Source organism: Canis aureus, chromosome 33, assembly GCF_053574225.1.
Source record: "Canis aureus isolate CA01 chromosome 33, VMU_Caureus_v.1.0, whole genome shotgun sequence".
NCBI classification, from domain to species: Eukaryota; Metazoa; Chordata; class Mammalia; order Carnivora; family Canidae; genus Canis; species Canis aureus.
The window spans coordinates 15,420,723-15,444,407 of NC_135643.1; positions in this window are offsets into that span (position 1 = coordinate 15,420,723).

A 23,685-nucleotide genomic window follows, 5' to 3' on the forward strand; every position below is an offset into this window, starting at 1 on the left:
TATAATTTCCAGCTTGACATAGGTAACTGCTGAAAAGAAGCACAGCATACAAAATTTCTTTATAAAAGGCTTCAATTTGTGATAAAATTGCTTCCCTGTTTCAAGAATTTTATGATTCCAGGTTTGTTTCTCTTCTTTTCCTGTATCAGTGAAAAGTATCTTTCCTTGTAAAAATTGTTTACAGTTAGGCTCAGGAGACGCTGTAATAATTTTAATGCTAGAGATATTGCCTGTAGACATTGTTACACAAGTAACAAAGTACAAGGTGAGCTTCCATTATTATGTGGAAAATATTTCTTTTTATTCTCCCTTATCTTTTTTTTCCCTCAAATGCACTACAAATTTCCTGTATATCACATCATGATAGAGCAGATTTTTTGATGTAGTTGACAGAATGAAAATAAAAATCTTTTAGGTCTAAAGATAGATTTTGCCTAAATTTAAGTAAGATAATTCTCCATTAGATAATACTTTAGATAAATTAAAATATTTTAATACATATACTTCCATTTTATTTTGTCACTGTAACTGCAGTGGTCACTTCAGACATCATAATAAAATATTAAAATTACAGAACTTTTGAATCATTTTCTTATATACTGTTAAGAGTATATCTTTATTGTAATGCTATTTTTACACCCAGAAATTCTGCCTTTTATTTTATTTTTTAAAAAAGATTTTATTTATTTATTCATGAAAGACAAAGAGAGAGAGGCAGAGACACAGGCAGAGGGAGAAGCAGGCTCCTTGTAGGGAGCCGGATGTGAGACTCGATTCTGGGACTCCAGGATCACGCCCCAGGCTGAAGGCAGGCGCTAAACCCCTGAGCCACCCAGGGATCCCCTGCCTTTTATTTTTTTAAGACTTTATTTATTTATTTGAGAGAGAGAGAGAGCATGAGCAGAGTGAGGGGCAGCAGGAGAGGAAAGCAGACTCCCCACTGAGTGAGAGCTGGACACAGGGCTAGATTTTGGACCCTGAAATCATGACTTAAGCCAAAGTCACATGCTTCATTGACTGAACCATTCAGGTGCTCTAGAAATTCTGCCTTTTAGAAATGATTTTATATTTATAACCAAAGCTTAATCCAGGCATAATATTGAAACCTGTATAAATGCTATTAAAGTTTAAAAATTAATTGAATAACTTTATTAGATATATCACTAAAATTTCAAGATAAAAATATATATATAGTGATTTTTTAAGTTACTTATTTCTAGTTTTTTCGATGGAATTGTTTTTATTGGCTCATCTGTCAAATTATTCAGTAGAATAGAATGGAAAAAATATGTATATGACATATATTACATAAAGATGTGGACCTCATTTTTCTTTCTGCAATACAGATTTTTCTGGATGTGCTACTGCGTAGGTAAGTTTCAGACTAAGTATAATTATTGCTAACTACTTGTAACTTTATTCTTTTCTGCTAAATGAATTATAACATATGACTGAGATTACACAGACCCACTTGAGTTGTCCTAACATATCATATAAATCTTTTGGGGGCACTCAATTACTTATTCTAAAGTTCTTTTAGAACTAAATCCCTTCCCTACAATCAACTGAACACGTATATTGTACACTACCTGAAAATACCCTACAAAATTGAACAAATTGGAGCTATTTGTGGTTTTGTTTGCTGATATTCAAATCGGTAGTGGTAGGTGTCTTTCAGAAATTCAATGAAGTGGCAGTGTACCATGGCAGAAATAGATTGCTCATTTGCTTGATGGATGGGCATAGAAAAGCAAGCAGTGTATGGAAGATTTCCCCAAAGGTCGCTGCTTCTTATGGCTATGGGCTGTGAATGGTGGAATCATTTTCTCTGGCTGTTAAGTGACTTGGCTGCTAAATTGGAAGCAATAATACCTAATGCTGGGTAAGAGATCCAGAGATGCCATGCATACTCTGCTTCTGCTCTCTTTTTTTTTAATTTTTTTTTTTTATTTATGATAGTCACAGAGAGAGAGAGAGAGAGAGAGAGAGGCAGAGACACAGGCAGAGGGAGAAGCAGGCTCCATGCAGGGAGCCCGACGTGGGATTCGATCCCGGGTCTCCAGGATCGCGCCCCCGGCCAAAGGCAGGTGCTAAACCGCTGCGCCACCCAGGGATCCCTGCTTCTGCTCTCTTAACCAAGAAAGAACCCCCCTGCACCAAATTTACATTTCTGTAATTTACAGTTCTATAATGACAATGATGGCAGAGATTGTCTTCTCAAAAATGAAAAGTTTTCTATTAAATATCTAATAATAAATACCTCCATATCATAATTATAGTTTGATGTTTTCCTACTTAGGTTAACTTTGTGCTGAAAGCTTTCAATTCATCTTTCTATGAAAGTACTGGCACAGGTGTGTAATGATTCTCAGTTTCTGACCTTAAGCAGTCAGTTGTTCTTCATGAAGACAAATTAATGTACTAGTCATAAGTAGTGATATCATTTGGCTTAGGTGTGTTTGCTTGGAATATATATACTCCAATTTAGATTCAAACGAACTGATTATAATATAGATCTGCTTTATCAGATTATAGTTACTCAGGAACTATGGCACTGTATCCTTTAAACTGCACAAATGGAATTATCAGACTATCATTCCCTCTGTCTCTTTTAAATTTGAAACACTAGAAAGATAAACTATGTTTCTCTTATCCAATTCTAAACAACATTTGATTTGGCAGTCAGATCTCTTGAGATGAAAGGCTTCAAAAATTTATTAATTATACAAATAATTGATAGTATTTTCTATTTCTATTATGTTAATTTTCTCCAAAACATCTAAAATTCATAACCTTCCCTTTTTCTGCTGAGTTAGTCAATACATTTCTGCCACCTATTACATAACCTTTCCTTTTTCTGCTGATGAGTTATACATTTCTACCACCACCCTCTAAAAATGAATCATTTGCCCTGAAGCAATTTGTGAACACCTCATGATACCATATGTTATATTCAATAGATGGTCCCTGGATTTCCTAGTACTCAAATTATGCATATGCATACATTTTAGGCACTAAAGTACTGATAATGTACAGGTATAATTTTAGTTAGTTAGATCTTATACATGACAACTCTGTGTATTTGAGAGTAGAAAACACACTGATAGTTAACTTTATTTACATTTTTTTATTCTAATCCGTCTACTAATAGAAGCCAGTAATACTTCACCTATATGTATCAATAAGAGATGATAATACTAGATTTTATACTTTATTAAATAATAAACTATTTAAGAAAATGTGTCCTATAAAAAGAGAAAAACACTGTTCTTTTCTTTAAAAGTATACTTTGTGAGGAGATGGAACCAAGATCTTTTTTGAACACCTATAAATTTTAAGAGAAAATGTACTGGGCATAGTAAAATTAATGCTGTTTACTGTAAGGTAGTGTGTGTGTGTGCATGTGTGTGTGTCTGTGTCTGTGTGTCTATGTGTGTGTGTGTGCCTGACTCACTGAAAAATTACCCAGGTGCAAACCTATTATTATCTAGATATTTAATAGTTATATTTAAAATCTACCTGTTGAAATATAAAGGGACATATTTTTATATACTGTTTTACTGCAAACTATCTTGTAGAACTTCAACTTACAAAACCATAATATGTGAAACAAGTGTAGTCTATCCTGACAGGTAAAATTATATAAAGAGTGAATAATTCAAATCAAATTAAGGTAATCTTTAATTTTACCTTAATTCTTGAATGACAAGGAAAGTGCCTTCAATATCTTTGGAATGTCTTCCATTCCTAAACTATTTATGATGATGATGGTGTATTATACATAATAAGCACTAATACATATTCCGGAACAGATTACATTTAGGAGAAAATTATGTGTTTTTTCCTCATAATAGACTATGAAATAATAAAACTACATAGAAAGGTTAGAACAATTAGCTGAATATGCCATAAAAGCAAACACTCTTTGAACAAGAGGTTTTGGGTAGTGTTTATACCATTGGTATACATGTTTCATACAGGAAATGGGATCACAGATTTCTGCTCCAATTCATTTTCTCAAAACGGGAAGTAAGACCATATCCTTTTGGCCTGAGTCAGATCCATTATTTACTAGCTATTGTCCCAAATATACATTATATATATTATCTACTTTTTGGTCTTGGTGAACTACTGTATAGCATGAAGACAAGCACTGATTAATTATTTTAAGAAGCGTTTCTCAAAAATCTTCCCAATTTCACCTATGTAAAATTCCTATTACATAACTGTAAAATGAGCACTGTCCACCTGTGCTATTTTTCAAATGCATGCAGAATGACAGGGAATGAATTAGATGAAATGTTTCTGAATCATTTGGCTACTTCAGAACTCAGGTCTATGAGTGATAGAAGGCCAATTCCAATTAGTATCTAAAGCAGACTTTTCCTGATTTTTTTCAGCTGACTTATCCATAAAGGAGAGTAGTAAAAGGGAAATAATGGACCAGATTTTCACCATTGAAAGAGAGAAAGAGAGTGCCTTGTATCTGGGCCAAGCTTTTACTTTGAGACTGTTGGTAACTTGCCACTCCATAAGGTGGGAAAAGTAATCTCTGCCAAGAAATGGTCAAAGCATTATGTTACAAACCTCTCACTGGAAAGAGCTAGAATCAATGAGAGATTGGTCCTGAGGCTAAGGATTACTCTCATCCTTCATATTCATACAACTCAACTGTGCAAAACCCTTCTTTTTTAGCTCTGTATGGCATTAAACATAGATCTTGAAAACTTTAATCTTTAGGCATGATAGGAAGGGCAGTCAAATAAACATTCAGCCCAACTAAAGTATTTGACAGAGTCAGAGACTTCATAGTCAGCAGGCAAGTTGCTCTGCCAAAAATCAAATGAATCAAAGAACTTGCCAAGGAACCAGCTAATGGGAAGGGAGTGTGCAGGCAGCCATCACAGAGCCCAAGTCTGCTCCTAGAAAATCTGTTCAAAAGCTTGGCATCTGAGGATTAGCCTGGCAGCTGCCAAGTGTTTGGCCACAGCTGTTAGTTTGGGGGGATAAGCTGAAGAACACAAAAGTGAAAGGGAAAAGTGGTCAAAAACACAGCAATGCCAAATAGGTCTTTTGAGTGTAAAGTGGTTCGTTTTCTTGCTGTTGTAATATTCAACCACTTTTGAGTGTCAGTTAGGCTTTTCTGAATTGTTATGATGTACCATAGGAAAACGGTAAGCCGATACATATAACTGAAGTGAATTCTGCAATGCTCCTTGAAAATATAATTCTTGATGTTTTGGAAAATCCGAAAAATACGTACCAGGCAAAGATAGTTTGAGTATCCTCTTTCTAGTCTTCCCTCCACAGCTGACTTAATGCCAATCTATAGCAATCTGGGGACCCCCTCACGTGTGCTGCTTACATTTTTCCTCCTAAATTAAGCGCCAAAAGATAAACTTTTTCTTATGTCATTCATTTCCTCAATACTAGTTTTTAATAAACTTCATTCTCACACATTGATTTCTTGCTCCAAAATTGTTGCAAAAGTAAAGTACAATGTCATTAATTTTAAGAGGCTTATATTTGCAAAGGAATATGCTATGTCTAGGTCAGGTAACACCCTTGAGTTTGGGAGGTAAACAGAACAAAGTATGGAATTATTAAAAGTAAAAAGTCAAAAAAAATTTTTTAAGTAAAAAAAGGTAAAATAGTCATCTCTCTAATGTTTAAAACAATACAGACCAAAATCAGCCTCCTTTTGAAAAATTTTAACAATATGTGGGAGCTTCAATGTGTACCAGCCTGACTGCCAGACTTTTCCTTCATTAGCTGCCCTATGGTCTGTTAATCTGAGTACTTGGAGACTTTAACACTTGGAATTCTTCTCTTAAAATGTGGTGAAGGTAACTACTTAACTAAGGAGTTCAAGAAAATCTAAGCTAATGGTAAGAAACTGAAATCCAAAGACAGATTGTCTTGTCTAGGCTGATCAAGGACTGTCCACCTGGACCATTCACAAGTAGCATAACCAGAAACCTTCCCATAATGTCTTGGGAAGACAGTTACTTTTTTGTTTAAAATGTTATTTTTGAGTATTTGAACTAATATTTAAGGTTGGTGTTTATTTTTATTTATTTTTTTATTTTTTAAGATTTTAATTTATTCATCACACACACACACACAGAGGCAGAGACACAGGCAGAGGGAGAAGCAGGCTCCATGCAGGGAGCCCGACGCGGGACTCCAGGATCACACCCTGGGCCGAAGGCAGGCGCCAAACCACTGAGCCACCCAGAGATCCCCTGGTGTTTATTTTTAATAAAAGTACATTTACTCAATACCTGTTAGTTTATGTCCATAATTTTTTAAACTAAGCAAATATCATCCAATTAGATGTTCATTCTTTTGGCTATTGTCAAAGGTGAACTTACTTCTGAAGAATTGAAAATTTAAATGGATGCAGTATTTGGGGAAATTTAGATCGTCTAGAATGGAGAAAGGGGACCAAGTCCATGAGAAGCTTAAAATAATTGCAGTCTTCATCTCTTTGATTCAAAAAATAACAATACACTATGTACCTAGAACCACCAAGCAATAAGAATACCAAAATGGATAAGGAACTTCCCAGGCATGGTATAATAAGTACCATTTTTGTTATAAGTTTAGTAATAAGAAGAACCCTGCACAGATGAAAAGAAAGAAGAAGATTAAAAAGGAATAAAATTTTCTCCTTATAAAGAGAACTCTTAGGATTTGCCCTCAATAACTTTCCTATATATCATACAGCAGTGTCAGCTAGAGTCATCATGTTGTACATTACATCCCTAGTACTTATTTTTCTTATAACAGGAAGTTTAACCTTTTGAACACTTTCCTCCAAATTCTCCTTTTCCTTAATTTCTCCCTCTGATAACCACAAGTCTGATCTCTTTTTCTATGAGTTTGATTGAGTATCTGTGATTTTTATTTGTCTGTTTTGTTTTTAAGATTTCACATGTAAGTGAAATTACACAGTATTCATGTTGCACTGTCTGACTTATTTCATTTAGGATAATGTCTTCAAAGTCCTCCATGTAATTACAAATGGTAGGATTTACTTGTTTCTTATGGCTGAGTATATGCCACAACTTCTTTATCCATTCATCTGCTGATGAAAAATTAGGTTGTTTCCATGTCTTTGCTTTGTAAATAATGCTGCTATAAACATGAGGGTGCAGATACCTTTTCAAATTAGTGTATACATTTCCTTTGGATATAGCTCCAGAATTAGAATTGCTGGATCATATGGTAGTTCTATTTTTAATATTTTGAGGATCCTTCATGCTGTTTTCCATAGTGGCTATACCAATATGCAATTGCACCAACATTGCACAGGGGTTTCATTTTTCCACATCCACACCAGCATTTCACTTTTTGATGATGGCCATTCTAACAGGAATGAGATGATATCTCATTATGGTTTTAATTTGCATTTTCCTGGTTGACTATTGATGTTGATCATCTTTTCCAGTACCTATGGGGTTTTCATGTATCTTCTTTGGAGAAATGTTTATTCAGGTCTTTTATTCATTTTCCAGTGCGTTTGTTTTGTTTTGGGTTGCCTTATTATATCTTGACTTGTATGAAATCTTCATATATTTTGCATATTAACCCTTTATCAGATACATGGTTTGCAAATATTTTTTCTCAGGTTCTCTTTTCACTTTATTGATGGTTTCTGTTGCTGTGCAAAACATTTTTTAGTTTGATGCAGTCCCACTTGTTTATTTTGGTTTGTGTTGCTTGTTGCTTTATGTGTCATATCCAAAAATGCTTTACCAAGATTCATGTCAGGAAGATTTATTCCTGTTTTATTCTGGGACTTTCATGCTTTTAGGTCTTACACATTTAAGTCTTTATTTCAACTTAATTTTCATGAGTGGTAAAAGATATGAGTCCAGCTTTATTCTTTTACATATAAATAGCCAATTATCCTAACACCATTAATGAAGGGATTATCTTTTCTCCATCCTATGTTGCTATCTTGGTGATGCAAAGCATTTTTAAGTGTGGAATCCCATTTAATGCTTACAGATATCCAGCAATGTGGATATCATTTCCATTTATTCAAACATCAAATTCTATAAATCTATTTTATTGATGAACATAATTATAAATTTTATCAAGCCATAATACAGTAGTAGCATACAAAAAAGTTTTTCATGTTGTTAATTTAGATGTCTTGTTCTCAACTTGGTTGAATTCTGCATCTAAAAGTATTTCTTTTGCCGTCATATTAACATTCAGATCTCAATTTATTCAAAATTTTAAAAGCAGCAATATTTTGGAAAGAATCTTCTATGATATTCTTTCTTTTTCTTTCTCTCTGTCTCTTTCTTTGTCTCTCTCTCCCTCTCCCTTTATCTAACATTATCTCTTCTCCTCTCCCTCACCCTTTCCCTCTTTCTCCCTATCTTTTTCTATTTAACCAAGCATTTGACATTTATGTAAGTCCTCTAAGATATTCATCTGTCAGGGGAGAGATTAAAAGTTATCACACAACTGGGGCATCTGGGCGGCTCAATCAGTTAAGTGTCTGACTCTTGATTTCAGCTCAGGTCATGATCTCATGAGATGGAACTCTGAGTGCGGCTCCCCATTGAGATTCTTCTTGAGGGCAGCCCGGGTGGCTCAGTGGTTTAGCGCCGCCTTCAGCCCAGGGTGTGGTCCTGGAGAGCTGGGATCGAGTCCCATGTCAGGCTCCCTGCATGGAGCCTGCTTCTTCCTCTGCCTGTGTCTCTGTGCCTCTCTCTCTCTCTCTGTGTCTCTCACGAATAAATAAATTTTAAAAAAGAGAGAAATTCTTCTTGAGATCTGTCCCTCTTCTTCTGCCCCTGTCCCTGCTCTCCCCCCGCCCCCAAGAAAAGTAAATAAATCTTAGGGGAAAAAAGTTGCTGCAGAACTAAAACAGAAAAAGTTGAGGTAATATTCCACTTCTGGCATACAAAGGCAGGACTTCAAAGTAGGAAAATAGAATATTATCTTGAAAAAGGAATGCCAAACTCTCTATTTTTCTTGAATTTGTCAAAGTTCAAACTTAGAGGATCTGGGTTATAGAGTTCTTCCAGAAAAATAACTCATTTGCCTCTAAAAACAAATTAGAGAAACCTACTTCTCAATGGTAGAGGTGGGTAAAGAAATATGATATAAGCTGCGATCATTACAAATATCAATAACTGTTATAGCACAGATGCTAGTTATTCAGAATAGACATGAGCCATACTACAGTAGCAGTTTTACAGTCCCTACTACGTCAAAATTAACCTTTTGTTTCTAGATAATGGAGATACCCAATGAGAGTCCACAGAGAGGACTGGTTGATTGAGTGCTTGGCAATATAGGGGATTTCAGAGCAATAGACTTAACAAACTGTATGAAATTATTTCATATTTTACCAACTGGTGTGGTCTTAATGTTGTGTATCATTTGGAGTAAGAAAATAAATAATACATAATAAATGAATCAGATAACCTACTGTTTGGGCAAAAAGAAAAACAAAACATAGAAATACATAAGAGAGACTAATAAAGAGCTATTTTAGATTTGAGGCTCTGGCTCCGAGTTTGTGACTTTTGAATTGAAATCTGTATGATAAAGAAAGAGCACTGGAAAAGAATGAGGAAGAATATTCTAGGTGATGTAACTGGCAAACAGACTATGTGATTTTTAAATGAAATCACCAAATATATTCATATGTCTCTAAACACTTAGCAACTAATATGAAAATATGATATAGTGAAGATCCTGGAGTGAAAGAAATGGGTAAGAGCTGGGAGAATAAGGAAGGCTATCAACAGCAGAAAGCTTAGGGAATTATAGTTTAAAGTATAAAGCACTATGAAATTTGAAGGCTAACTCTTAATTTCTTCATGAGGGGTCATTAATTATAATAAAAATAGGATTAGGATTCAAGAATTGTGGGTGAATCAGATGCCTGGTTTCCAAGGTGCAAGTATGAGCTTTTTAAAGTATGAGTATGTCCCACTATGAGATTAAGTATTTGCAACCATTTCATTCATAACCTCTTGTATCTATGCTCTTGAACATTTTCCTATGACAATGAACCTGATCTTGGCCATGCAGTTTGCATTGACCAAACAAATGTGATGCAAGCAAAGACTTCAAAATTTCTTGCATATTGGGGCTTACTTTCTCTTGATGCTTTGGAAATTTGAAATCAGTATATGGAGAAGTTCAGCTAGGCTACTGAAAGAGAAGAAACCACTTAGAAGAAAGAGACCCACTAAAGACCCCCAAGAACCTACCCACCTCTACTTGAGCAAGTCCAGCCAAGAAGAACCACTTAGTATACCGAATTATGAGAAATAAAATGTTCACTATTATAAATTACTAAGTTTTGTGGCAGTTTTAACACAGAAAAAAATTGACTAATACTAGGACAAAGGAGGGGGAAATGTCTGAGTAGCAACTATCTGACATAAGAGTTAAGTATATTGTGAAAAAAATAAAAATAGAAGTTGAGATTCTTAGGTAGTAACTATATCAATAATAAGAAAAACTGCCAAGAAATTTAATTCACTTCAATTCCAATTTAAGAAAAATAAAATAAAGAGTATGAGTTCTGTGCCAGAAATGGTGTTAAATCCTAGGGTATAAAAACAAATGTCCCTTCCCTCAAGCAGTTCAGAGATTCAGGATGTAAAGAGTGGGATGAGGTGTGGTGGTAAGTCCTGTGCTGTTAATGAATCATTTCAGCCTTATGTCAGTTCTCAGGGGCCAGGATTCCCTAAGTTTGAAAAATTTTGAAGCAAGCCACATTTCTCTTTTCTCCTCTAAAAATAATTTCCATCTTACAAATTAGTCATACTTTATCAGTATATATACAAATAATTTAAAATGTTAAAAATATATTCCTCTTCACAGATTTTAGAAAGAGACAATTTTTAGGAATAATTATGAGTTACTTTAGACTGTAATAACTAAAGGCATTGCACCTATGACATACACGTGTACTAACTCTCCTTCCACTGCTCTGTCTCCTGCCCACAATTTGCCCTTTTCTGTATAAGACATACCCAGAGATTGAGTACATCCTCCTCATCTACTCAGTCTTCCAAAGTAGATAGTGAAACCAAATAAAAGGGCTATTAAAGAAAACATATTTAATAAAGAGAATAAACTGGGAATATTTTTTACCTTTTTTAAAATCATTTTTTACCATTCTCTACCACACAAAAAATAAACTCATACTCCTTGGACATGTTCTCTTCTATACAAAAATCCAAACAGATTCCTCTTTGAAGTCCTACAAAGGCATGTTAGGATCTAGGTCACTTAAAATTAGAAGCAAAACAAGGAATCCCTGTTTCCCATAGATTTTGACTTTTCTCCTCTATGGTTGTAGCTACTCAAATGGAGGCACTAATATGAGTACTTAGTACTATTCCCTTTCCATATCTTACATTCCATTCTCATGCTTTCCTTCTGTTCCCCAAGTCACCATTTACATATAGTTTCTTTAAACAAAGCTCTTGTTCATGTGGTAGCATAGGCTTTTTTTTTTTTTTAAAGATTTTATTTATTTATTCATGAGAGACACAGAGAAAAAGAGAGGCAGAGACACAGGCAGAGGGAGAAGCAGGCTCCATGCTGGGAGCCCGACATGGGACTCCATCCAGGGTCTCCAGGATCAGGCCCTGAGCTGAAGGTGGTGCTGAACCACTGAGACACCTGGGCTGCCCAATATCATAGCATAGGCTTTTAATTTGATGGATTAAATACACTGTAGGAATTTTAATTTCTTATATAATTCAATAAAAAGAGATTAGGATTGTACACATGTATCCTTATTTCCCTAACTACATTTCTCTGGAATGCAAGTGTTTATGTATTCTTGTTCTATCTTTAGGCTCATGAGAATTCATGATCTATCCTGAATATTGGGCTAAAAAGCAAAAATTAACTTAAATGTTTTGGCATAGAACATTTTGAAATGAACATTCCTATAGGATGGAGAAGGAAGATATTGATAACAAAAATGATAAGCAGGCATTTTTATAAATAAACACATTCTAAATGTGCTGCCTCTCTGTCTTTTCTCCCAATCTCATTGGGTATTCTTTTCAAGTTCAGAGAATCAGAATATCACCAAGATGCTCTGAGCTCTTTAGTGTGATGATTCATTGAATCCTATATTTCTTCAATTTATTTCATTATAAATATTAAAAGTCATTTCCATATCACACTCTTCCCACCCATTCCCATTTCTTTCCAGATCATTGTTGTTGGTGGTGGTGTTTTTAATGTGCACAAAAGATTTGAGGCAAAATGCTTTTATTAATATTTATGGTATTCACAACTTTTTGTCCAGAGTCCAACACCATGCCCAGCATATAACACGCCATTAATAAATTCTTATTAATAATGATATCATCCTGGGTAACCTAGGAAGATGGCAGATTAGGAGGATCCTTAGCTCACTTCATCCCACAGACACACCTAGATAACACCCACATTGGTGTAACTAACTTAGAAAATGAACCGAAGACTGGCAGAACAAATTCTATAGTTATTCATAGAAAGGAGACCACACCTAAAAGAATAGGAGAGGCAAAATTCCATTTAGAAACAAAACTAACCTGTGAGACTAACCACTTACAGAAGGGACACTACAGACATAAAGAAGGGAGAGGAGGGACGCCTGGGTGGCTCAGCGGTTGAACATCTGCCTTTGGCTCAGGGCGTGATCCTGGAGACCCAGGATCGAGTCCACATTGAGCTTCCTGCATGGAGCCTGTTTTTCCCTCTGCTCATGTCTCTGCCTCTCTCTCTCGCTGTCTCTCTCTCTCTCTGTGGAGGAAGGGGAAGATAGCCACCCACAACAGTCTGGGGGCAGACATCTGATCCCTTTGCCCACCAACAAAACTTCACAGGGTGCCACAAAAGGAGAGAGCACTGTAGTTGGAGTTCACTGTAACTGCAACAGAGAGACTAGGGGAAAACATGTGGTCTGACTGCAGAACCTGCCCACCAATGAAAGCCTTTCAGGGGATAATGCAGGAAGAAGGCCCTGCCTGTCTGTGTGTTGGCAATTTTAGAAAATGCACTGAGGGAAGGCATCTGGTCTGATCCAGTTGTAACCCCCTAACAGCACAGAGACCAAACTTTGCCCACAAGAGGAAAAGAGGGCCATTGCAGCTGACTGGACTAAAGGGAAACAGGATTCAACCACAATAGTAAAGCAAATGCAACACACATACGAGACACACATGAAGTACCAGTTCCTGGTGAACAGGGGACACTTCACCACAGAGCGCAATAAGACCTCTTCTTCATAAGGCAACACTGTCAAAATGAGATGTACCTGACTTTCTTAATAAACAGAAACACACAGAAAGTTAGACAAAATAAGGAGACAGAGATATATGTCCCAGATGAAAGAACAGAACAAATCACAGCAAAAGAGCTAAATAAAACAGAGATAAGCAATATGCCTGATTGAGAATTCAAAGTAATGATCATAAAGATACTTATTGGACTTGAGAAAGGAGTGGAGGATCTCTGTATACCTTCAATAAAGAGATAGAAAAATATATATAAAAAAGAATCAATCAGAAATTAAGAACTCAATAACTGACATTAAAAATATACTAAAAGGGGCATCTAAGTCACTCAACTTGTTGAGTGGTTAACTCTTGATTTCAGCTCAGGTCATGATGTTGGAGTCCTGGAATCAAGCCCCACATTGAGCTCCACACTCAATAAATGCTGTATGGTCCATTCCAATGAGAGACAAAATGATTACTCAGAGTCCAATATCTGGGAACAAAGAGAGGCCCAAAGGGGCTACACCATCAGGCACCATGAAGAAGTGTAGGAGTTGGTTGGCTCTTGGTTTTATTATCATAGAATGTAAAGTATCTGGAAACAAGGAAGGAAAATAACTCAAGAAACCAATCATCTGAGGAGCAGCTGGGAACTACATACATGACTTTCTGCACCAATCTCAGAGGAGCATTAACTAGGGGCTCACATGACTGGTTTCTTGAGTTGTAAATGTAGTAGATTGATCATTTATAAAACCAGTACATAGGTTAAAGCACAAAAGTAGTAGAATCAATTATTTCTATAAAAATCAGTCAAGGAAAAAAAAAATCAGTCAAGGAATTCACAAAATAAATGGATGTAAAGTATAATACCATTTACAGAAAATGTATGGGGGGAGGAGTAAATATTTAGTGCCTTTAGAATGAGTTAAAACTAAAGTAACTATAAATTTAATATAAACTGCTATATGCTGGGGTGCTGGTTGGCTCAGTGGTTAAGCATTTCCCTTTAGCTCAGGTCATGATCCCAGGGTCCTGGGATCAAGCCTTGCAAGGGGATCCCTGTTCATTGGGAGCCTGCTTCTTCCTCTCCATCTCCTGATCCCTCTACTTATGCTCTCTTTCTCTCTCTCTCTGTCTCAAATAAATAAATAAATAAATAAATACTAAATAAATAAATAAATAAAATCTTTTTAAAAACCTTTTATATGCAGAAGATATTATATATAAACCTAATGGTAACCACAAATCAAGTACTAGTAATAGATATGCAAAAAATGAAGAGAAAAGAACCCAATCATATCACTAAAGAAAAGTCATCAAACCACAAGAGAAGAAAGCAAGTAAGGAACAAAGAAGAACTACAAAAACCATAAAACAAGTAACAAAATATCACTAAGTACATACCTATAAATAATTCCTTTGTAAATAAGCTAAACACTTCAATCAAAAGACATAAGGTGAATGAATAGATGAAAAAATCAAGATATATATAGCCTATGAAAGATGGATTTCAGGCTAAAGACATGCAGATTGAAAGCAGAGGGATGAAAATATACTTATCATGCAAAGCAAAGTGAAAATAAAGTTGAGATAGTAATACTTATGCTAGAAAATAGACTTTAAAACAAAGACTATAACAAGAGACAAAGAGAAGAGCACTGTATGATCATAAATGAAACAATCCAACAAGAAAATATAACAATTATAAATATTTATGCACCAAGGGAACAAGGGAACAAACACATAAAGCAACTATTCACAAACATAAAAGAAACCACTAGTAATGCAATGATAGTAGGGGACTTTAACACCTCACTTAAGTCAATGGATTGGTTATCCAGACAGAAAATCAATAAGGAAACAGTGGCTTTGAATGACACATTGGACCAGTTGGATCTAACAGATATGTTCAGAACATTCCATCAAAACAGTGGAATATACATTCTTTTCAAATGTACATGGAATATTTTCCAGAATACATCACTTGTTAGGCCACAAAACAAGTCTCAGCAAATTCACAAAGGTTAAAATCCTATGATACATCTTTTCTGTCCACAAGAGTATGAGACTAAAAATCAACCACAGGGAAAACCTGGAAAGAACAAAAATACATGGAGATTAAATAAATGTTACTTAACAATGAATGGGTCAACCAAGAAATCAAAGAGATAATAAAACTATACACAGAGACAAATGAAAATGAAAACATGATGGTCCAAAATCTTTGGGATGCAGCAAAACCTGTCATAAGAGAAAAAATTATAGCAGTACAAGACTAAATAAACAAGAAAAATCTCAAATCAACAACATAACTTATATTTAACAGAGCTGGAAAGAGAAGAGCAATCAAAACCCAAAGCCATTAAAAGAAAGGAAATGATAAAGATTAGAGCAGAAATAAATGGAATAAAAACTAAAATAAAAACAGATCAATGAATCGAGAAGCTCATTCTATGAAAAACATCAATAAAATTAATAAACCTCTAGCCAGACTTATCAAAGAAAAGAGAGAAAGAAAGAGGACTAAAAAATAAAATAAAATAAAAAAATGAAAGAACTAACAACCAGCAGCACAGAAATACAAAGGATCCTAAGAGTGTATTATGAAAATTTTTATGCCAATAAATTGGACAACCTGGAAGATAAGGATAAATTTCTAGAAAAGCACAACCTACCAAAACTGAAGCAGGAAGGAATAGAAATTTAAATAAACCAAAACAATTAGTAGCAATAAAATTGAATCAGTAATCAAAAAACTCTCATCAAGTAGAAATCCAGGACCAGACAGCTTCACAGGTGAAATCTACCAAATGCTTAATGAAGAGTTATTGCTTTTCTCTACAAATTATTCCCAAAAATAGTAGAGGAAGAAGAGCTTCCAAGTTCATTACATGAGGCCAATATTACTCTGATACTACAACCAGATAAAGACACTGCAAAAAAAGAAACCTACAGTTCAATATCTCAGATGAATATAGATGCAAAAATCCTCAATAAAATATTAGCAAACCAAATCTAATAATACATTTAAAAAGTCATTCACCAATATCAAGTGGGATTTATTTCAGGATGCAAGAGTGATTCAATATTCACAAAGCAATCAACATCAATAAGAGAAAGGATAAAAAACATATCACCATTTCAACAGATGCAGAAAAAGCATTTAATGAAATACAACATACATTCATGATAAATATCCTCAACCAAATATGGTTGGAGGGAATTTATCTCAACCTAATAAAGGCCATGTATGAAAAACATCATACCCAATGGTAAAAAACTGAGAGCTTTTCTTCTAAGATCATGAACAAGACAAGGATGTCCACTCTCACCACTTTTATTCAACATAGTACTGGAAGTCCTAGCCAGAGCAATCAGACAAGCAAAACAAATAAATGGCATCATATTGGTAAGAAAGCAGCAAAACTGTCACTATTTGTAGATGACATGATACAATATATAGAATCCTAAAGACTCCACCAAAACTGCTAGAATTTATCATTAATTCAGTAGAGTTACAGAATACAAAAATCAATATACAGAAATCTGTTGCATTTCTATACACTATTAATGAAGTAACAGAAATTAAGAAAACAATCCCATTTACAATTGCACCAAAAATAATAAAATACCTTGGAATAAACTTAATGAAGGTGAAAGACTTGTATTTTAAAACTATAAAATATCGATGAAAGAAATTGAAGATGACACAAACAAATGGAAAGATATTCCATGCCCATAGATTGGGGGAAAATTGTTAAAATGCTTATACTACCCAATGCAATTTACAAATTTAACACAATTGTCATCCATCAAAATATCAACACCATCTTTCACAGAACTGGAACAAATAACCCTAAAATACATATGGAACCACAAAAGACCTCAGATAGCCCCATATATCTTGAAAAAAATAACAGAGCTGAGGATATCACAATCCCAGGTTTTGAGATATACTACAAAGCTATAGTAATCAAAATAGTGTGGTACTGGATAATAATAGAACATAGATCAAGAGAACAGAGTAGAGAGCCTAGAAATAAACCCATGGGTTTTTAAAAATTCAATATTTAAATTCAATGTAGTTAATATATACTGTATTATTAGTTTCAGGGGTAGAATTAATGACTCATTAGTTGCCTATAGTATCCACCGTTCATTACATCAAGTGCCCTTCTTAATGCCCATCATCCAATTACCCTTTCCCCCCAATCTACCTCCCCTCCAGCAATCCTCGATGTATTTCCTTGAGTTCAGCATCTCTTGAGGTTTGGCTCCCTCTCTATTTTTATCTCATTTTATTTTTCCCTCTCTTCCCCTATGTTCATCTGTTTTGTTTCTTAAATTCCACATATGTTTGAAATTATATGGTGTTTATCTTTCTCTGCCTAATTCATTTTCCTTAGCATAATACTCTCTAGTTCCATACATGTCTTTGCAAATGGCAAGATTTTATTCTTTTTGATAGCTGAGTATATTCACTGTGTATATAAATATACCACATTTTCTTTATCCATTCATCTGTCACTTGATATCTGGGCTCTCTCCATATTTTGGCTATTGTGAACATTGCTGCTATAAACATTGGGGTGCATGTGCCCCTTTGAATCACTATGTTTGTATCCTTTGGATAAACCCACATTTTTATGGTTTACTAATCTTTCACAAAGAAGCAAGAGTATACAGTGGGAAAAAGACAATCTCTTCAACAAATGGTGCTGGGAAAACTGGATAGCTATATGCAAAAGAATGAAACTGAATCACTTCCTAACATCATATGCAAAAAACCTCAAAATGGATTAAAGACCTAATTGTGAGACCTAAACCTATAAAAATAAAGCACAGGCAAAATTTCTCCCACATTGGCCATAACATTTTTTCTAGACATGTCTCCATCAGCAAGAGAAACAAAAGCAAATTAAAAAGCTTTTGCACAGCGAAGGAAACCATCATCAAAAGAAAACAAACTGCTGAATGGGAAATGGTATTCAAAAAGGATATATCTTATAGGGGTTAATATCTAAAATATATAAAGAACTTAATCAACTCAACACCAAAAAACCCCAAATAATTCAATTTAAAAACTGGCAAAGGATATGAATAGACATTTTTCCAAAGAAAATAGCCAATAGTACTTGCTTCGGCCGCACATATACCAAAGAAGATAGCCAACAGATACATGAAAAGATGTTCAACATCACTAATCATCAAAGAAATGTAAATCAAAACCACAATGAGATATCATCACACCTGCCAGAATGGCTAAAATCAAAAAGACAAGAAATAAGAAATGTTGGTGAGGATGTAAACAAAAAAGGAACCCTCTTGCATTCTTGGTAGGAATGCAAGCTAGTGCACCCATTGTGGAAAACAGTATGGAGGTTCCTCAAAAAAATAAAAATAAAATTACCGTATAGTCTAGTAATTCTGCCACTGGGTATTTACCCAAAGATAATGAAAACACTAGTTCAAAAAGATATGTGGATCCCTATGTTTATTGCAGCATTATTTACGATAGCCAATATATTGAAGCAATTCAAATGTTTGTCCATAGATGAATGGATAAAGATGTGATATATATAAAATGTGGTATACATATATGTATGTATGTGTACACACCCATACATACATATACACATACTGGAATACCACTCAGCTATAAAAAAGAATAAAAATCTTGTTATTTGTGATAACATAGATGGACCTAGAGGATTTAATGCTAAGTGATATAAGTCAGTCAGAGGGAGACAAATATCATGATTTTATTCTATGTGGAATTTAAGAAACAATCAATAAAAAATATAGAAACTATTAAATATAGAGAAGAGGGTTACCAGAAGTGGGTGGGAAATGGGTGAAATAGATGAAAGGAGTTAAGAGTACACTTATCTTGATGAGCACTGAGTAATGTATAGGACTGTTGAATCACTATATTGTACACCTGAAACTAACACTGTATGTTATACTTGAATAAAAAATATAAGAGCCCTTTTTGCAGTTTGAATCCCCTATTTCTAGAAACAAACAAAAAGTCATAGAAGTTTCAGTGGGACAAAGATTTTCAGTCGTACCAAGCAAGACCATTTAGATGGCTGCATCCTTGTACATCTCAAGAGGTTTTTGGACTGTGATCTTGGGAATATATGTCCTAGAATTGTCCATTGCACCATCAGTGGAGCTACTGTGGCCACTCTAAAGTATTATACAGTAATTTAAAGTCTTTTAAAATCCAAACCGTGGTACTATTATTTATTGCAGAGACTGCAGGGAATTTTTTTTTTGTAAGTATGCAAAATTATCTTCACAAACTTAAAGAAAACATTTATGAAAGAATACAGACAGCAGGAATAGAAGTAGGCCCTTGCTAGGGTCTGGGATTAAGAGTTATGAGTTCAGAAACTAAGATTACTCTCCCTTTTTCTGTAATATTCTGGTTTCCCATATCTCTTTCTGCAGATTGCTTTTTTTCTGGTTCTCTCTAGAACCAGTCCTCTATGCATTCCAGGAAAAAGTGCCAATATTTACTGGGAATTCTTTAATATAATTTCAAATTTCTGAAAGGAGGAATTGAGTTAATCAAGCCTGGTTAAAGTGTCTATTTCAAATGTGGCCAAAAAGCAAGATGAAATAAGTCTCTATTTTCTCAACTGGAATTCTAGTAGCTAACACAGAAAACTCAGTGAGAAATATGCATGAGGGTGGAAAGAAAATTCAGGAAACTAGAGGTAGATATACAAATGATAGATGATAGGTAGATGATAGATAGATAGATAGATAGATAGATAGATAGATAGATAGATAGATATAGGTGAATATCTACATATATATAAATTTAAACTCATTTACTTCCCCACATATAAATTTAAACTCATTTACTTCCCCAATATCTACATATATATAAATTTAAACTCATTTACTCCCCCCCCCCCCTCATTTAAACCAACAACTTCTTATGACATGTATTTACATGAATGTTCTAAGGACAGTTCAAATATATTTTTATGTATTTATCATATAACTCTCATATCAAATATGTGATTTAAGTACAATTATTATCCTCATCTTATGGATAATCAAGGTTTAGAGTGTTTAATTAATTTTCCTGAAATTACGTAGCTAACAAGTAGCTACTTTTCCTGTTACTCTGATTTGCTTTGTCACAATTTCTCTTTTTTTTTTAATCTCTTGAAACCTAGTCCAGTGTCGCAGATAAAGCAAGTAAGCAAATAGGTTAACTGAATTGAATGAAATCATAAAGAAAATGAACAATGAGGTAACTTCAGTCTGTAAATACAGTATGGTACAAAGTTTATAGGGAGGTATTAGAACCGGTCTTATGTTTAGGTTGGCCTTTAGTGTCAATGTTAAAACAGCTATCCTGGAGTTTAAACATTATCCTGCTTTACAAATGAGCAACTCTATCAATTAAGCTGCAGTATATAGCCAATTCATTTTCTTTCCAAAGCACTTTAAATAAAGAACAAAACTATAGCACATTCGTTTAAAAGAGGACATTTTTGTTTTGCCCTAACATGTGTTGTTTGACTACTATGCTTGTGTTAATTTATTAGGAATAGCTTCAATTCATTGTTGAAAAGATAATTTGTATTAGTTGATTAATCAAATCATAGAAACTAAGGAATTACATATTTTGAAAGGATATTTTCAAAACTAATGAGATATTTCAAGGCAATATCCAATCACATGATTTAAGGAACAAATTTTCTCTTTGTTTGCTTAAATGCTGCTAGAATTTACTAAGGATTTACTATAATATTTGCTAAGATTATCTGAGCAGGTGTGGCATATTATATTTCATTAATGTTAGTGACCACCTGTAGCTTTTAACTTGAATGTCATTCAGATGTATTTTTTCAACCTTTATTTCATCCAGATTCTTCGGAGCCCATCAGAGGAATGTTATCACTAACAAGAAAGGGAGTTACTTCAAACACTAAGTATAGTAACCAACCCAGGCAGTGTCATGATGCTTGTCTGTGCCCAGGGAAGTGCAAATCAAACTGGATTCCTAAATGTTCAATCTGATCTACTTGTGAAGACAATAGTGGGGGTGGGGAAGCAGACCTAAGTGGTACATCTGATTGATGGCCTGTTTTTAACTTCTATAATGGTGAGCAAAGGTCAATCTGACCCGCCAAATAAATATCCTGAGAGATATTAATCACACAATGTTAGGGCGGGAAGGGACCTGAGGAATCACCTGGTAAATGCCCGTACTTAATAATTTAGTAAACCCAGTCTCAGAGAGATTGCATTTTACTCAAATCTCACTATGAGTTATTGGAAAAGCCAAGCTGAAACTTCATACTTCTTGCCTCTAAACCACTGTACTTTCCAGTTAGCAATTTTTGATTCCAGCGGTTAACATATGGAGGGATGATCTGAGGAAGGGATGGAGCAGTAGGAAAAAAAAATGCTATTTTAAGGATGTTGATGTCCTGTGATGTTTTAATGAGAGCTTATTTTTTTACTTAGTGTTCTACCGATGATAAGTCTACCTAAATATGCACATATGAGAGCCTAAGAAATGATCACAGGAAGCTATAAGCTAATTCCATTTTCTAAAGGGCCATTTGCAATTCCATTCAATTAATTCCCTCATTGTAATGTGTTTATACCTTTGCTGAGGATAGGCCTACATTATCTTTTTTGCATTAATATAAAAACTTCCTTTATTCAGTGGTATGCTCGAATTGATAGTCAATTGTTAAGTTTTCAGGAATTTCATGAGCTAGTTATTAAATCCAGGCATTATTAAAAATTAAATTGTATAAACTTACAATGCAATAAATTACATTAAAATCATAGAGAATAAATACCCAAAACTCATAATTTCCTGTTTATTTTACTGGTATCTATTATTCACTATTTACTATTATCTCTTATTATTTTGAGGTTATATGTCAATTATAACCATATGCTAGAAACGCTATATAATATAATTTGCTACATAAATACCATCCCAACTTTTTATTCAGTCATGTATGTTTGGTAGCTTAAATCAGCCACAGTGAGAGTATTTATACCATGGAAATCAGCAAACACTACCCAGCAGGTCTTGATGTGTCAGTTACATAAAACAGCACACAACAGTCCACAATCCACCTATACTGCACCTTGCATCTTGAAGAGTCGAGACCTCAAGTCAGTTACCACTTCCAAACAAAAGTCTTAATTCAATTATCTAGCTTGCTGGGACATACTTGTGTATTTATTCATAGGATGTGATAGTTTGATAAAATGGCAAGACATTGGACTATGGAGGCAGAGAGATAAAGATCCCAATCTTACCTCTGCTAACTTGTGACTTTAGTGTGCAGCCTATGGGGAAAGTGTCTTGTCTCCATTTGGATAAAAGAAACCAACAACAAATAATGCCCTCATTGGAATTTCCCATTGCTTTTGTGACCCATGTTGTATGACCTAGTAAACTTTGAATCAATTAAAAAGAAATAACTAAATAAAAAGACCTTGGGTCCAGCCGAGCTGCCAAGTGACTTTTTCCTAGCTCCCTTTCCCCAGGCCCACGGGATTGTGCATGCATTCATGTGGAGCTTCTATTTCATATTGTAAATGTAAATAAAGGAAGACCATCCCCCCCAAAAATGTTCTTCTTCATCTGCCAGAGTTTAGTTTCCTTATGAATAATATAGGGGTATAATAATATTTGTATCATAGTGTTGTTTTAAAGGTTAAATAAGATAACGTAAAATGCTTAAAACATTGGTTGCATCAGTACATAATTAATAAACATTAGTACATATTTTTTATTCCATAGCAACGAGGAAATTTCCTATATACATACAAACAACGGAAGTAATGACATAAAATCCATCCTAAATCAGACCCATATTCATGAATTTGGATTTGAAGCCAAGCTGGCACAGTAGGATTGAATTTGACTAAAAATTTACCACCGATATCACAGCCAGGTGAGGAGCAATGATCTAAATACCAACACTACAGTGTGGAGCCCTGTGATAAAGTGAATCAGACCTACCAAATCAGTAAGTCCATCATGCACATAAAAACATAGCCTTACTCCTGTGCCTGGGTAGTATAGCCAGTTAAGCATCCGACTCTTGGTTTTGGCTTAGGTCGTGATTTCAGGGTCATTTGATGGAGGCCCGTGTTGGGTTCTGGGTTCTGCACGGAGCATGAAGCCTGCTTGAGACTCTCCCTGTCTTTCCTTCTGCCCCTCCCACTTGTGCTATCTCTCTTGCTTGCTCTCTCAAATAAATTAAATAAATAAATAAATAAAAACATAGCCTTACAGTAGCCTCATCAAAGCGTGAACACACTGCCAGCCTACTTCCCAAACAGCATTCCACCCACAAGTATATTAGAGTGTTTGTCCTGTCAATCCTCACGATATTTTATCCCCATAGAGTCA